Genomic DNA, 18,045 nt, shown 5'->3' with positions numbered 1-18,045 from the left:
TTAGCCTGTGGCCTCTTTTCCATCCTGTTATCTAACTTGAATGAGAACAAAATTTGAGAAAAGTACGCAAACATTAGTCTTTATAATATTGAGAAATATTAATAACTTTAATTGTGTAAATAGAAAATATAAACATCTTTTGAAGTTTATTGGGTAATATATAGGTAAACTTATAATATAGACATAAACTGTTAAATCAGCATCTTAACTTTAAATGAAATATCTTAATTTGATATTGCTAGTACTTTTCAAACTATAATTTCATTTTTCTGTATCTTTTATGGTTGTGCCACATTATTATGTAAGCATAATGTAAGAATTATTCTAAAAAGTCATTGAATATATCAATGCAGAGCAATGTTAATTACATCATAGAATAAGAGTAGTACAGGAATGGAGATATTACTACAGAAAATCACAATTATAAAAAGTTAGGTTAAAGTGAAATAAATATTTCCACATAAAAAAAAGATATCAGAAGGTACATATTTATTTTTGGATTGTAAGATCTGGATGAGTTGTTAATATGGTTTAATAAAACAATAGTAAATGCCATGGTACGAACTACAACAAACACTCTTGGTTCTCAGACATTGACAAAAAGACAATTTTCTTTTTGAGATTTTATGTATCACTTTTTGATGTTTTGTCAATGGATAGGGATGCATTTACTTCTCATTTTTTAGCTTATGTCTATCATGCTAGAGTTCTATATCTAACACTCAAGAAAACTTTTGTTGTTAAAAAGAAAACCTCTAATTATTTCCCTACTTTTTCTTTGAATTACTAGAACCAGAGGTAATATGAGGAAAATGGAATAAACATGAAAAAGCTAACCTTATTGTTTAAACTTTGGATATAGTGAATTGTAAATAGGAGTAGGTCTTTGTTTATACTATTCTTCTCATATTGTAATTATTCTCACATTGTAATTCATTAATTCAATTCTGAACTCTACAAGTGTAAACCTCCATTTTTAATACATTCATATAGAATACATTAGGTATTCTATTGATTTCATCTTGAAGAGACTCTTCTTGGAGCCTTATGACCTACTGCAATATTGACTGCTTGCTCTCTAAGCCTGCTGCTGGACTGTCAACTTGAAATTGTCCTTCACTAATGTCCTGGAGATTATTTTACTCTTCTGTTTTGTTGGATGCTGTGTTCAGATTTCCATGTGTTTGTTCCTCTTCCTAGGTTTTTACTCCCTCGATTAGGTAGAACATATACTTGAGGATCATTTTTGAGAAAGGTTCTATGGGAAGTGCCTTATTAAGTTTAAAGGTCTAAAATATTTTAATTCCCCTTTCATATTTGAGTAATAAACTTGTGGGCATAGATTCCTAAGTAGGAAATAATTTTCATTCACAATTGAAAACATTGCTTAACTATCTTAAAGCATCCAAACTTTGTTGAGAAGCCCAACACCACATTTTAAAATTAAGTATAGTTGGCATACTAGTATATTATATTAGTTTCAGCTGTATAATATAGTGATTTGATATACCTTTCAATGTAATCACCCACGGTAAGTCTAGTAACCATCTGTCACCGTGCAAAGTTATTGCAATATTACTGACTATATCCCCCTTTACCTTTTTTACCCATTCCCCTCATACCCCTCCCCTTTGGCAACTATCAGTTTGATTGTTCTAATTGATTTTTGTTTGTAGGTTTTCTTTTTTTCTCCCTCCTAAAGAAATGTGTAGGATAATTTATTTTTCCCATATTCTGAACTTTTACAGTGATGTACCTTGATATAGATTGATTTTATACCATCTCATTGGCTTTTGGTGATCTCTCCCAATATGAAATCTATGAATTTCAGTTCTGTAACATTTTCTTAATTTTTCCTATGATTTCCACTCTTACATTTCTCTATTGACCTCTGTATCTCTTAAAATTTAGATGGCGTAATTTCTGTATTGTCCCTTAATTTTATTATCTTGTATTTACTATCTATTTTTATCTCACTGTCTTTTTACTCCTTGGTAAGTATCATTATTTTTGTATTTGCTATCTTCTATTGAGTTTTACATTTCTGTTATCACATTTTTAATTACCAAGAGTAATATTTAAATCTCTGAATATTATTGTTGTGGCGTTCTATTTTTTATTAATAAAAGTAATATACTCTTATTCCTTGGAAACTATTATTTGTAGTTTTATATTTCTCTCCTTGCATATTCTTTGTGTCCTAAATACTGCTTTTTCCTGTTTTTGATTCTGTCTTTTAAATTAAGTGGTTTCCAAAATATCTGGTGATATATGGCTGCCTTCTTATTAAAAGTGGAGCACTAAAGTCTACATAGAAGATCTCTGCACACAAGTGAAATTTGTTCACATTAGTTTTCACATTATGGGGATCTTCCTGAGCTGTTTCCCTGAGGAACCCACAATATCAGTATATTTAAGTATTTTCTCTTGGAGTAATCAGTTTTCCCAGAGAAGACTATCCCATATTTGGCCAGGATGATATATCTCTCACTGCCAGGTTCTTAAGCTGAATGAGGGAAGAAAGCAGAAGAACATGTAATTTAATATGTAAATTTTCATTTAACCCCTTTGTTTTTTAGGATGAAACTCCTGTCTTTCTGCTCTGTGTTTCCCAGTTCAGAAATTCTGTTTTACCCTTTTTAGAAAATAAATCTGTGTTGTTGGGGAGGGAAAGTTACAAGGCCCACTGAGAATGGGAGAACACACAATGGAATATACAGATGATGTATTATAAAATTGTACCCCTAAAATTTATATAATGTTATTAACCAATGATACCCCAATAAATTTAATTTTAATAAAAGAACAAAGATAATAGGAGATCAAATGTATGTTTCTTTGATCAAATGTATGATCAAATGTATGTTGAAAAAAAATGTTTTTTCAAATGTATGCTTCTTTTATTTACATTCAACTTCCCCAGTTCTAAAGAAACCAGTGACAACCATTCCTGAGCCTTTTTGGTATTCACCAATGACAATTTGTTTCTTGGCTTTTCCCTCTGCCAGTTTAGAATTTAGCTTTCTTCCTATGTTAAAACAATTACTAATTTTGTGCACAGTTCTGCGTTTGTGTAAAATATTCCTTCTGCTGTTTCTCCCATTCTCTTTGCTCTTGTTGGATTTACACTTTAAACAAACTCCTTTACTCCCTTTGAGTAAGTTTGTCAGAATTTCTTAAAAGAAAGTGTCATTATGAGCTTTAACATAAAGTTGGGGGGGAAATGGATTGGGGATTATTTTGAATCAGGATGAAAATGACAAAATATATATTTTTTAACAAAGAGATTTAAAAGTGTGAGTTTTGTCACAATTTTCTATGTTGCTAATATTGTTAAGAAGTTCAGCTTTTAGAAAGCACCCATTAAGTGATTGTGTTATTAATATACTGCATATTATTAATATACTACAAAAAAGGATTGGGGTTTATACTCTGCTTATACTGAGTCCATAAAAAGGAAAACTTCTGAAGATATTTTTCTTTTAGTGTTAAGGCTGATATGTTGTCACATTAATATACTTAATTTGAAATCCAAATTAATTATGACAAGTTTACATTACGAAACAACTCTGGCTGGCTGTGTGGGCATTGATATTACTGTGTAGGTTGGGATTCATTAACACTTTTTTACAGAAACACTGCAAAAACATTTCATGAAGAAATCACCTTTCAAAAAATGTTGCTTTACATGAGAGGAAGTGTGGCCTAGTAGATGAAACATAAAAATAGAAATAAACATCCTGAGTTTTACTCTTTTTATTTCACTGGTTTTTATAAACAGTGGTTAATTATTTGGCATATTTTTCTTGCTTTTATTTATTAAGGCTTTGCTTACATTTAATAAAATTGACCAGTTTGAACTGAATTCTTTGATGAAATTTCGTTATTATATACAATCATATAATCAATATGTAGAAATTTTCTCTCACCTTAGGAAGTTTTTTCCTGTCCCTTTGCCCTCAGTCACCTCCCACTATTCTTGCCTCTAAGCTCCCAGTGGTCTTCTTTCTATATTAATAGTTTCCTTTTGAAAATTTTATATTAATGACATCATGCTGTACAGCCTTTGTATTTGACTTCTTTTACTTACCATGGTGTTTTTTAGATTCAACCATGTTTTTGCATTTTTTAATATTCAGATTTTCTCTGCATAGTAGCACAGGTATGCATATACAACATTTTTTCAATCTTATTCACTAGTTGAAGTTTTGGTTGCTTTAAGATTCTGTCATTCTAAGGAGTGACTATTACTATCTTATTATGGTTTAATTTTCATGTCTCAAAATGTATTGACCACATTTTCATTTGTTTATTTGGCCATTAAAATATATTCTTTTTGAAAGCTCTGTTAAAATACTTTCTTATTTTGTATTGAATTGTTTCCCTTTTTATTATTAAGTTGTAAGTTTTCTTTTTTAAAATTTTTATTAAATTTATTGGGGTAACATTAGTTAGTAAAATTATATAGGTTTCAAGTGTACAATTCTATAATACATCATCTATATATTGCATTGTGTGGTCACTATCCAAAGTCAATTCTGCTTGCAACACCACATATTTGACACCCTTTACCCTCTTTTGCCACTCCCCCTCCCACCTTACCCTCTGGTAACCACTAAATTGTTGTCTGTGTATGAGTTTTGTTTGTTTTGTTTATCTTGTTCATTTGTTGCTTTCAGTTTTATATCCCACATATAACTGATATCATGCGGTTCTTGACTTTTTCTATAACTTATTTTGTTCAGCGTGATAATCTCAAGATCCAAATGGCAGTATTTCCTCTTTTCTTATGGCAGAGTAATATTTCATTGTATATGATGTGTTATTAGAAAATACGGTGAATGTTTAAAATAAATTATTATAGTAAAAGACACATTGCCATTAATCCCCCTCAAAATACTCCCCCTCGCTTTGAATGCACTTATCCCTTCGTTCTTGCCACTTTCTGAAGCAGTTCTGGAAGTCTGTTTTCGTGGGTGTCTTTAGCTGTGTTGTCATGGCTTCCTTGATGTCCTGAATCATTTTGATTTTGGGGAAGAGCCAGAAGACTCACGGTGCAAGATCCAGCGAATGAGGTGGATGAGGATACACCGTAATGTTTTTATTTGACAGAAATTGCCATACACCAGAAGTGCTGTGTGACACGGAGCATTGTCATGATGGAGGATGATTTAGAGCACACTTTAAAACACACCTTCTCTCAACCGTAGCTCACACCCACTGACTGCACCGAACAAGTTGAACTTGTCACACTGTGTTATTAAGGTTTGCCATGCCGATTCCTGTATTGAAGATCCCTGTCTTTCCTGGCTCTGTGTCACACATTGCTTCTGGTATAGCAATTTCAGTCAAATAAAAACATTATGGTGTGTCCTCATCCATCTTATTCACTGGATCTGGCACCATGTGACTTCTAGCTCTTCCCCAAAGTCAAAATGACCATGAAAGGTAAACGTTTTGAATCAATTCTGGACATTGAAGAAGCCAGGATAGTACAGACAAAGACACTCACAGAGGAGGACTTCCAGAACTGCTTCAGAAAATGTCAAGAATGATGGGATAAGTGTGTTTGAAGTGAGGGGGAGGATTTTGAGAGGGATTAATGGCAGTATATCTTTTTTTAAAAATTATTTTTATTAGTTTCAGGTGCACAAAACAATGTATAGTTAGATATTTATCATTTATATCCCTCACACACACTGTGTCAACACCACTCCCCCCATCCACTATCCCTCTGACATCACACACAGCCATTACATTTCCACTGTCTCTATTCCTAATGCTGTACTCCACTTCTTGTAACTATATACATAATATATATGTATAATATATATAATATATATTATACATATATACATATACATTATACATATATACACATGCAAACATACATATATATACATACATATATATATATATATATACATACATATATATATATATATATTTATTTATTTATTTTTTTTATAAACTTGTAACTGACATTCATTATCGTTCAGCTTCAGCTTCAGGTGTACAGTGCAGTGATCTTCCCTGAGATGGTCTCCCTAACGAGACAAGTGTCCATTGGGTACCCTACAAAATATTTACAACATTATAGATTACATTCCCCAAATTAACTTTCGTAACCCCGTGGCAATCTTGTGGTTACTGACTGTGCTTTCTAATCCCCTCACCTTCCCCCTTATCCCCACCCCCCTCCCATCTAGCAACCCTCAGTTTTTCCTCTATGTCTCTGAAACTGTTTCTGATTAGTTCATTCATTTATTCCTTTCTTTAGATTCCACATATAAGTGAGATCATATGGTATTTGTCTTTCTCTGTCTGACTTATTTCATTTAACATAGTGTTCTCTAGGTCCATCCATGTTGTTGCAAATGGTAAGATTTCTTTCTTCTTTATGGCTGCATAATACTCCATTGTATAAATCCAGTCATCTAGCGATGGGCATTTCGGTTGTTTCCATGTCTTGGCTATTGTGCATACTACTGCAATAAATATAGGGATGTATAAATTTTTTTGAATTAGAGTTTTGTATTTCTCCGGATAGATACCTAGGAGTGGAATTGCTGGATCATAAGGTAGTTCCATTTTCAAATTTTTGAGATACCACCATACTGTTTTCCATAGTGGCTGCCCCAATCTGCAATCCCACCAACAGTGCACAAGGGTTCCCTTTTCTCCACATCCACGCCAGCACTTGATTGTTGATTTATTGATAATAGCCATTTTGACTGGGGTGAGGTGGTAACTCATTGTGGTTTTTATTTGCATTTATCTGATGGTTAGTGAGGTTAAGCATTTTTTCACATGTCTGTTTGCCATCTGTATGTCCTTTTTAGAAAAATGTCTCTTCATGTCCTCTGTCAGTTTTTTAATTGGGTTGTTTGTTTTTTTGGAGTTGAGTTGAGTGAGTTTTTTATAAATTTGTGATATTAACCCCTTGTCGGATATATCATTGGCAAATATCTTTTCCCATTCAGTAGGATCCGGTTTTGCTTTATTGATGGCTTCCTTTGCTGTGAAAAATCTTTTTAGTTTAATGTAATACCACATGTTTATATTTTCTCTTACTTCCCTTGCCCAAGGGGATATAACAGTAAAAATTTTACTCTGGGTAATATCTGTAAGTTTCTTCTTATATTTTCTTCTAGGAATTTTATGGTTTCAGATCTTACATTTAAGTCTTTAAGTCATTTTGAAATTATTTTTGTATATGGTTTAAGGAGGTGGTCCAGCTTCATTTTTTTGCGTGTGTCTGTCCAGGTTTCCCAGCACCATTTATTGAATAGACTGTCTTTACCCCACTGTAAGTTCTTGCTTCCATTGTCATATATTAAATGACCACATAGACCTGGATTTATTTCTAGGCTCTCTTTCTGTTCCATTGATCTATGTGTCTGTTTTTATGCCAGTACCATGCTGTTTAGACTACTGTAGACTTGTAGTATAATTTGATGTCATGTATCATTATATCTCCCACTTTGTTCCTGTTTCTCAAGATTGCTGAGGCTATCCAGGGTCTTTTATGGTCCCATATAAATTTTAGGATTATATGTTCTGTTTCTGTGAAAAACGTTGTTTGTAGTTTGACAGGAATTGCGTTGAATATGTATATTGCCTTAGGCAGTATGGACATTTTAACTGTATTACTTCTTCCCATCCATGAACATGGTGTGTGTTTCCATATATTTATATCTTCTTTAACTTTTTTCTTCAGTGTCTTATAATTTTCTGAGTACAGATCTTTTACTTCTTTGGTTAAATTTATTCCCAGGTATTTTATAGTCTTTGAAGCAATTGCAAATGGGATTGTTTTCTTAATTTCCCCTTCTGATATTTTATTATTGGTAATACAAATGCAACTGATTTCTGAATATTAATTTTGTATCCTGCTACTTTACTAAATTCATTTATCTGCTCTAATAGTTTTTTGGTGGAGTTTTTAGGGTTATCTATATATAGTGTCATGTCATCTGCATATAATGACAAATTTACTTCCTCCTTACCGACTTGGATGTCTTTTATTTCTTTTTCTTGTCTAATTGCTGTGGCTAGAACTTCCAGCATTATGATGAATAGAAGTGGAGAAAGTGGGCAACCTTGCCTTGTTACTGATCTTAAGGGGAATGGTTTTAGCTTTTCCCCATTGAGTATGATGTTAGCTGTGGGTTAGTCACATTTGGCCTTTATTATGTGAAGATATGATCCCTCTATTCCCACTTTCTTAAGGGTTTTTATCATAAATGGCTGCTGGATTTTGTCAAGTGCTTTTTCTGCATCTATTGATATGATCATGTGATTTTTATTTTTCATTTTATTAATGTGGTGTATCACATTAATTGATTTGCAGATGTTGAACCAAACTTGCACACCAGGAATGAATCCCACTTGATCATGGTGTATGATCTTTTTAATGTATTACTGAATTCTGTTCGCTAATATTTTGTTGAGGATTTTTGCATCTATGTTCATTAGGATATCGGCCTGTAGTTTTCTGGTTTTGTAGTGTTGTTCTCTGATTTGGGGATCAGGGTGATAGTGGCCTCGTAAAAAGTGTTCGGGAGACTTCCTTCCTTCTGGATTTTTTGGAATAGCTTGAGGAGAATAGGTGATAATTCTTTTTTGAATGTTTTGTAAAATTCACCTGTAAAGCCATCTGGTCCAGGGCTTTTGTTTGTTGGGAGATTGTTGATTACTGATTCAATTTCCCTGGTGGTAATCAGTCTATTCAGGTTTTCTGTTTCTTCTTCAGATAGCCTTGGAAGGTTGTATGCTTCTAGAAAATTGTCCATTTCTATCCAGATTGTCAAATTTGTTGGCATATAGTTGCTCATAGTAATTTCTTAAAATTATTTGTATTTCTGTGGTGTCTGTTGTCACTTCTCCTTTTTTTTTTTCTGATTTTATTAATTTGGGTCCTCTCTATCTTTTTTTTTTTTTTTTTTTTTAATGAGTCTGGCTAAAGGTTTGTCGATTTTGTTTATCTTCTCTAAAAACCAACTTGGATTTATTGATTTTTTTGTATTGTTTTTCTGGTTTCTATTTCATTTATTTCCTCTCTGACCTTTATTATCTCCTTCCTTGTACTCCCTTTGGGCTTATTTTGCTGTTCTTTTTCCAGATTCCTTTAGTGTGAAGATAAACTGTGGATTAGTGATTTTTCTTGTTTCTTTAGGTAGGCCTACAATGCTATGAATTTCCCTCTTACAACTACTTTCGCAGCATCCCATAGATTTGGGTCGTTGTATTTTCATTTTTGTTTGTCTCGAGATATCTTTTGATTTCTTCCTTGATCTCATGGTTGACCCATTCATTATTTAGTAACATGTTATTCAGCCTCCATGAATTGGTGTGTCTTTCAGTTTTTTTCCTGTAGTTCATTTCTAATTTCATAGCACTGTGGTCAGAGAAGACAATTGGTATGATTTCAATTTTCTTGAATTTATCAAGACTTGTTTTGTGACCTAACATGTGATCTTACTTGGAAAATGTTCCATGTGTGCTTGAGAAGCATGTGTATTCTGCATCTTTGGGGTGAAATGCCCTAAAAATATCAATTAAATACAAGTGGTCCAATGTGTCATTTAAGGCCGTTGTTTCCATATTGACTTTCTGTCTGGAAGACCTGTCCCTTGTTGTCAGAGGTGTGTTGAAGTCCCCTACTATGATAGTGTTACTGTTGATCTCTGTTTTTATGTCAGTCAATATCTGTTTTATATATTTAGGTGCTCCTATGTTGGGTGCATAGATGTTTACTAGGATTATGTCCTCTGGTCGGATCGATCTCTTTATCATTATATAGTGCCCGTCTTTGTCTTTTAATATGTTCTTTATTTTAAAGTCTATTTTGTCAGATATAAGTATTGCAACTCCAACTTTTTTCTCATTTCCATTTGCATGAAATGTCTTACTTCAACTCTTCACTTTCAGCCTGTGTGTGTCTTTTGATGTGAGGTGAGTCTCCTATATACAGCATATACAAGGGTCTTGCTTTCGTATCCACTCAGCCACCATATGTCTCTTGATTGGAACATTTAATCCATTTACATTTAAAGTGATTATTGATAGGTACATAGTTATTGCCAGTTTTTAAATTTGTAGTCAGTTTTCATCTTTCTTCTCTTTACAGAAGCCCTTTTAATATTTCCTGCAATGCTGGTTTGGTGGTAATAAATTCCTTTAGCTTATTCTTTTCTGGGAAGTTCTTTATCTCTCCTTCAATTTTAAATGATAGCCTTGCTTGATAAAGCAACCTGTGTTGCAGGTTTTTTATCCACCACATTGAGTATCTCCTGCTTCTCCCTCCTGGCCTGCAATGTTTCTCTAGCAAAGTCATTTCATAGTCTTATAGGAGTTCTCTTTTATATAACCTGCTGTCTTTCTCTTGCTGCTTTTAGGATTCTCTCTTTGTCTTTAACCTTTGCCATTTTAACTATAATGTGTCTTGGTGTGGACCTGTTTGGATTTATCCTGTTTGGAACTCTCTGCACTTCCTGGGCTTGTATGTTGGTTTCCTTCATCAGGTTAGGGAAGTTTTCAGACATTATTACTTCAAATATGTTCTCGATCCCTTGCTTCCTCTCTTCACCTTCTGGTATTTCTATGATGCGCATGTTGTTGCGCTTGATGTTATTTCAGAGGTTTCTTAAATCATCTTCATTGTTTTGTATTCTTTTTTATTTTTGTTGTTCCGTTTGGGTGATCTCTGCTAACTTGTCTTCTAAGTTGCTGATTCGATCCTCTGCTTCATCTAACCTGCTGGTAATGCCTTCAAGTGAATTCTTTATTTCAGTTATTGTATTGCTTAGTTTTAACTGGTTGTTGATTATGATTTCTCTATCCTTCTTTATGTTCTCACTAAGCTCCTTAAATATTCTTATCATCAGTATTCTGAGCTCTGCCTCTGATAGGTTGGTTACCTCTATTTCATTTGGTTCCAATTCTGGAGGTTTCTTCTGTTCTTTTATTTGGGACATGTTTCTTTGTTGCCCTATTCTGGCTGACTCTCTGTGTTTGCTTCGATGTATTAAGTAGATCACCTAGGGTTCTTGGTTTTTGCTGGGAGATATTATGTAGTATGTGTCCTTTATATTTGACTTGCACTACTTCCTTCTTTTCCTCTGCGTGGGCTCCAAAGGTGACTCTTGTGTTGTGTATATTGTCCTGTTAAAGTTGATGTTTGATTGCTTTTAGCTTGTGAGTACGTGGGATTGACTCCTAGGATGACTAGTTGTGAGACTTGGCTCTGCCCACAGCAGGATGTTCTGCTGCGTGAGGGTAGACCGCTTAAATATGGTTTGGCCTCTATGGACTCTTGTGCCTGTAGAGAATTCCCTCTGGGTGTGTCACTTGTAGGTCAAACACGGTAATATTCTGGTTTGGTCTGGAGTTGGCCTCTGGGTGTGTTGAATCTTATGCCTCTTGAGCTAGGCCCTGGTGTTGGGCAATTTGAAAACAAAGCAAATCACCAAGCACAACAACAACAACAACACAACAAAGGAAAAACCAAATACATTCACATGTAAAAATAACTGATAACCCACACTCAATACAGGCAAAAATATCAAAGATAGAAAAACAAAGCAAAACAAAAAAAAAAACAGCGCCAGTCTTGGCGTAAGCCCACCAATAATCTCCAGGTTGTCCTCTGCTGTACCAAGGAGTCCTCTGCGTATTGTGCAGGCAAAACTGGTCACCTGGTGCCCAGAGTGACTGCAGATTTAGATGAGTGGGGCTAAGGGGTCTGGATGGTAGTTTCTACAAAGTCAGTGCAGTTTCTGCTCTTGCCTGCACATATCCGCACTGAGAGTAACACAACCAGCCCTGTGCTCAGGACTCCTGAGTCTTAGGGCACTTCTTCCACGTGTGTGAGTGTGTGTGTGTGTGTGTGTGTGTGTGTGTGTGTGTATGTGGCGGGTGGGAGATTTCTGAGCTGCTGAAAGCCTAGAGCTGCGTCTGCCACCTACTGTTGATCCCTGGGAGTGTCTCCACAGTTGTAATTGCTCTGTCCTTGGTAGGCCAGAAACGATGGAGGCTGGGGATGGGGGAGTCTTCTCTCTCCCAGACCAGCAGTGTCACACTCTTCCTGCAGGCCAGAAAAAGTGGGGGCTGGGCGTGGAAGAGTCTTCTCTCTCCTAGCCCAGTAGTATCACACTCTTCCCAGCCTCTTCCCTGGGTCAGAGCTGCAAGCAGTGTCTTACTAGATCCTGAGTACTACAGCTCCTCTGTAACCTGACACTACTCCTCAGTTCAGGGGTCAGCTTAAGTGTCTGGAAGGGTGTGGGTAGGATTGGGTGAGTGGGGGGAGGGGTCCAGGTATGGTGTTTATGTTCTTTGTCCAACCTAGGGCCCTGTTGGAGGTCTCAGCTGAGGTTACTGCCTCAAATGCTGTATATGCTCCTCTCTCAGCAGGAGAGATCAGCTGTGGGACGCAGGGCAAGAGCCCACCTCCTGTCTTTTATGGTCTCTGTTCCGTCCTGGGATCCCCTGCATCTCTGCAGCCGCGGATGCAGGCCGTGTTTCCACTCTGCTCCCTTCTGTGTTTCCCTGCTCTCCCAATTTGCCCACCTTCAAGTAATCCTCCTACAAGTCTCTTAGCAGTTCTGTGTGATGATCAGAGAGTCCTTTGATGAGTTACAGATGTTCAGTTTTTGATAAGCTCTGGAGGAGAACTCAGGAAATCCATCTCACTGCTGCCGTTCCTATGACGTTCGGCAGTGTATCTTTTACTGTAATAAATTTTTTTATTCACACATTCACTATATTTTCTGATCACACCTCATATATGTACCGATCTTCTTTGTCTTATCATCTATCAAAGGACATTTCCATTGTTTCCATGTCTGGGCCACCATGAATAATGCTGCAACGGACATAGGGGCACATGTATCTTTATGGCTAAATATTTTCCAATCCCAAAAGAGGGACCACTGGGTCATATGGTAATTCTATTCTAATTTTTTTAAGGAACCTCCATACTGTTTTCCACAGTGGCTGTACCAATTCACATTTCCACCAGCAGTGTATGAGTGTTCTTTTTTCTCCATTGCCTGAATTTTTTACTTCATCTAGGTTTCATATTCACAGGAACTTACTTCATCTAGGAAACATATTCACAGAAACTTCTTTCCTAATAATTCCTTTTACTTTTAATGTGTGAAAGGTCTGATGTGATAATCCCAACTTTAATCCCTCATATTAGTTTATTATTTTTTCTCTTAGTTTTGGCAAGAATTTTTATCACTTTTATTAATTTTTCAAAGACTCTTTTATTTGGTTTCATTAATTTTCTCTGTTTTCAATTAAATTGATTTGTTTTCTTTATTGTTTCCTTTCCTCTGCTTGATTTAGGTTTAGTTTATTCTTCTATCCAGTTTCTTAAAGAAGAAGCTTAGGTCATAAGTAAAAACTTTATTTTTTTTACTAATAAAGACATTTAAAGATAAAAATGTCTCTCTACACACTGTTTTAGCTATATAACACCAATTTGGATACATTGTATTATCATTATAATCATATGTCATTATACATATTTTCTAATTTTCCTGTGACTTCTACTTCAATAAAATGCTATTCTGAAATAAGTTATTTTATTTCAAATTTGGTTATATTTTCCTCGTTATATTTATTTATTATTAACTGAATTACATATGGTGAGAAAACATTTTGTCCAATTTCAGTCTTGAATTTAGTGAGCTTCTTTTATGACTCAAGGTGTAGTCTATCCTGTAAATGCACTTGGGAATAATGTGTATTTTGCCATTGTTGGGTGTCGTGTTCTATAAATACCAATTAAGTCAACTGCTTAACTAAGTCAAGCGCTTAACAATGCTATTTTAATTCACATATTTGCTGATTTTTTTTGTCTATTTGTTCCATCAGTTGCTTTGAGAGGATTTTAAATTCTCCATCCATTATTTTTGAATTATATTTGCCCCTTAATTTTGTCAATTTTTGCTTCATGTATTTTGAAGCTCTTGTTTTAGGACCGCACACATTTATGATTGTTATGTCTTCCTGTTAAATTGACTCTAATGATAGGTGTTTATTTGAAATTTATTTTATCTGATATTAATGTAGCTACTTCATCCTGTATGTTAATGGCTTGAGCAAAGAATTATTTTTTACCTATTTACTTGCATGGATCTATTCTTATGTTTAAAGTGCAACTTTTTTTTAGACAGCATTTAGTTAAGTGTTATCTTTTATTCATTTTGACAATTTCTGCCTTTTAGTGTGCTTATGCCATAAAAATTTTATGTAACTTTTGATATGATTATATGTGGTTCTCCTGTTATATATTTTTTTGTTTTCTACCTGTTCTTTATTTCTCTCTTGATCCTGTCCTAACTTCTTTTGCATCATTTGAATATTTTTAGCCTAAAATATTGAAATCTTGCTGCTCTATACACTTTTATCTTCTATGCTGTCCTTAATGTTATAGTTGCTATATATAATACATCTATGTGTACTAAATTCCCATAGGGCAATGTTAAAATATTAGTTTTTAAGCAGTTGTATGATTTTAAAGGAATTAAGAGGAAACAGGAAAAAACAACAACTGTCTTTAGTATTTACCTGTATATTCACTGTTTCTGATGCACTTCATTTTTTTCTGAGGATCTAAGTTTCTATCTATTATCATGTCTCTTTAACCTAAAAAAATTCCTATAGAATTTCTTGTACTACAGGTTAGAAGATAATGAATTCTCTTAGTTTTCATTTATTTGAAAATGTCTAACTCACTCCTGCATCTGTTATGTCCATTTTGCTATAAGTTTGTCAAGAGTTTTTTTGTGTTTGTTTATTTTAGAACTTCTGTTTTTGAGTTACAGAATTTTCATCCAGTTCTTTCTTATTATTTCTATTTCTTTATTGAAACTTTCCTTCTCTGAGGTTTTTATGCATTGAAAACATGTTGCGTTTCACTTCATTGAGGATAATTACAATAAGTGTTTTGAAATCCTTTCTGTTAACCTCCTTCCACACCTAGCATGAACAAGATTGATGAAGGTGGTGCAAGTTGGGACTAGTCACCAGGCTAATTTTCTGCTACTCCTAGTTTAAGCAGGGTCCAGTAGGAAGTTTAGCATCCACTCACATCTGGCATCAATAAGGCAGAGTAAGGTGGCAAGAAGCTGGGCTAGTTGGTACTCCATTTCTCCATCTCCCCATGTCATTGGGGAGCTGAGCTTCTGCCCTCAACTCGAATCAATAAAGTGATGTGTGTCAATCTTCTCCTTTCACAATCCTGGTGGCAGCAGGACTCAGTAGGGAACTGATCTTACACCCCACATGGAGGCAATAAGATAGTGCAAGTCAGTGTTCCACTTTTACTGGGAAGGGGTCAGCAGGGCCAAGGGGGGAGCTGAACTTCCACAACACCCATCTGCAATGAAGTGGTGCTACACACCTCAACAGGGGAACTGCCTCTTAAAAATGGATTAAATAAGATATAAAATCTCATAAAATATCCAAGATGTCCAAGATAGAATTGAAAAGTGCTTATCATACCAAAACCCAAGAAATACACAAGTTAAATAAAAAAGGCAATGAACAGGAACTGTTAGTTTGCTAAGGCTGCCATAGCAAAGTACTACAGAATGGGTAGTTTAAACAACAATAATTTATTTCTTACATTTTGGAGGATAGAAGTCTAAGGTCAAGCTTGCAGTAAGTTTGGCTTCTTCTGAAGCCTCTGTACTTGGTTTGCAGATGGCCACCTTCTTGCTACATTCCTGTGTGGTCTTTGTGTACATGCGCCCTTGGTTGTCTCTTTTTGTGTGTCCAATTTTCTCTTTTATAAGGACACCAGTCAGATTGGATTAATGCCAATGCTAATAGCTTAATTTTAACACAGTAATCTCTTTAAAGGCCCAATCTCCAAATACAGTCACATTATAAGGTACTAGGATTTCAGCATATGAATTTGGGAGGTGGGGCACAATTAGATAATCTCAACAAGGAATTAGAAGTTTTAAAAATGTTTTCGATAATTGAAAAATGATTGAAATAAAAACTTTCTGCATGCTCTTATAATAGGGTGGGGATAACAGAGGATACAAGCAGTAAACCTGATGACAGATCAACAGAATATACCCAATCTGAACATGAGAGAGAAAACAGATTGATTTATAAAAAAAAATAAACAGAACCTCAGAGACCTGTGGAACAATAACAAAAGACCTACATCTGTGCAACTGGAAGAGGAGAAAGAGAATGGAACTGAAAAAGTATTTGAAGAAATAAGGACTGAAAACTTCCTCAATTGCAAAAAACAAAACAAAAGAAAAAAAAACATAAAACATAAAACAAAATTTAAGAAGCTAAGTGAATCTCAAACAGAATAAAATCAAATAAATCTACACCAACAAAAATCGTAATAAAATTTCTGAAACAAATGACAAAGAAAAAACTTGAAAGAGAGACAAAGTATGCATTACTTATAAAAGAACAAGAATTCTAATTGACAGTTAACTTCAAATTTTACATAGGGTAAAACTGCACTGCAGGAACAAAAGGGGCAATAAAACAACCCTACCTTTAATTAATAACTAAAAGAAGTCTTTTAAACATAAAGGGAATGGAAACAGAAGAAAGCTTGAGAAATCAAGAACATAAGAACATCAAAATTGGTAAAAATAGGGGTAAATTGGAAATATCTTGATTATCCATCAAAAGGATATGATTAAATGAATGCTGGTGCATTCATATACAATAATAATATGCAACCATTTTAAAATCATGCTTTAGAAGACTAAAAACTTGAAATTTTCATGTTTTATTAAGTGAAGGAAAGCAAATTTCAAAACAGTATATATAACATTATGCTGATTATTTGTGTGTTTGTGATTGTATATGCACATATTAAAAAGACATCACGATGTTAGCAATTGGTATCCATAAGAGGTAAAAAAGTGAGAGTGACAAAAATAGGGGTACATATAATAGACTTTAATCTCATGAATAGAACTCTTCTCATGAGTTTCGTAAGTCATATTAGACGGTTGAAGTAAATATTGTAATGTCATCTAAGGTGGTGTTTCAATGTATATAGAGGGAGCATCTAAGAAAATTACATTTTAAACATTGGAATGGTGAAGGAACCTAAATGGAGATAACTTTTTAAAAATTTGTATTAAATGTATTGACATGACATTGGTTAGTAAAATTATATAGATTACAATTGTACATTTCTATAAAACATCATTAATATATTGCACTGTGTGTTAACTACCCAGAGTCAGTTATCCTTCCATCACCACATACGTGACCTCCTTTTCCCTTTTCTATCACCCCTCCCCCCTTACCCTCTGGTAACCACTAAACTATTGTCTATGTTTATGAGTTTTAGTTTGTTTGTCTTTTTAATTTGTTGCTTTCAGTTTTATATCCCACATGAGTAAAATCATATGGTTCTCAACTTTTTCTGCCTGATTTATTTCATTCAGCATGATAATCTCAAGATCTATCCACGTTGTCACAAATGACAGTATTTCATCTTTTCTTATGGCCGAGTAATATTCCATTGTATATATGTACAACATCTTCTTTATCCAATGATCTATTGAAAGGCACTGGTTGTTTCCATGTCTTATCCATGTGAATAATGCTTCAATTAGCATGGGGGTACATATATGTTATTCAACATAGTATTGGAAGTCCTAGCCTGAGCAATCAGGCAAGAGAAAGAAACAAAAGGCATCCAAATTGGGAATGAAGAAGTTAGATTGGCACTTTTTGCAGATGGCATACTTCTTTATATGGAAATCAGATTTTTACATTTCATTGAAAGTAATAAAATGTGAAAACCAATAGTCTGTGATAAGTTATATATACATAATACTAGGAGAAACCACTAAGAAAATACAAAGTGATATACTCAAAACAGTATAAATTAAACAAGATAAAATCTGAAATATATTCAAGTAACCACCAGGAAACCAAGAAAACAAAAACAAAGAGAAAGAGAGGAAACAAACAGAAAAAAAAGATAAAATTTCAGACTTAAGCTCTAACCTATCAATAATTACCTTCAATGTA

Source organism: Rhinolophus sinicus, chromosome 18, assembly GCF_057876585.1.
Source record: "Rhinolophus sinicus isolate RSI-liver-muscle chromosome 18, RSI-T2T, whole genome shotgun sequence".
NCBI lineage: Eukaryota > Metazoa > Chordata > Mammalia > Chiroptera > Rhinolophidae > Rhinolophus > Rhinolophus sinicus.
Note: the sequence above shows the minus strand (reverse complement) of the source record.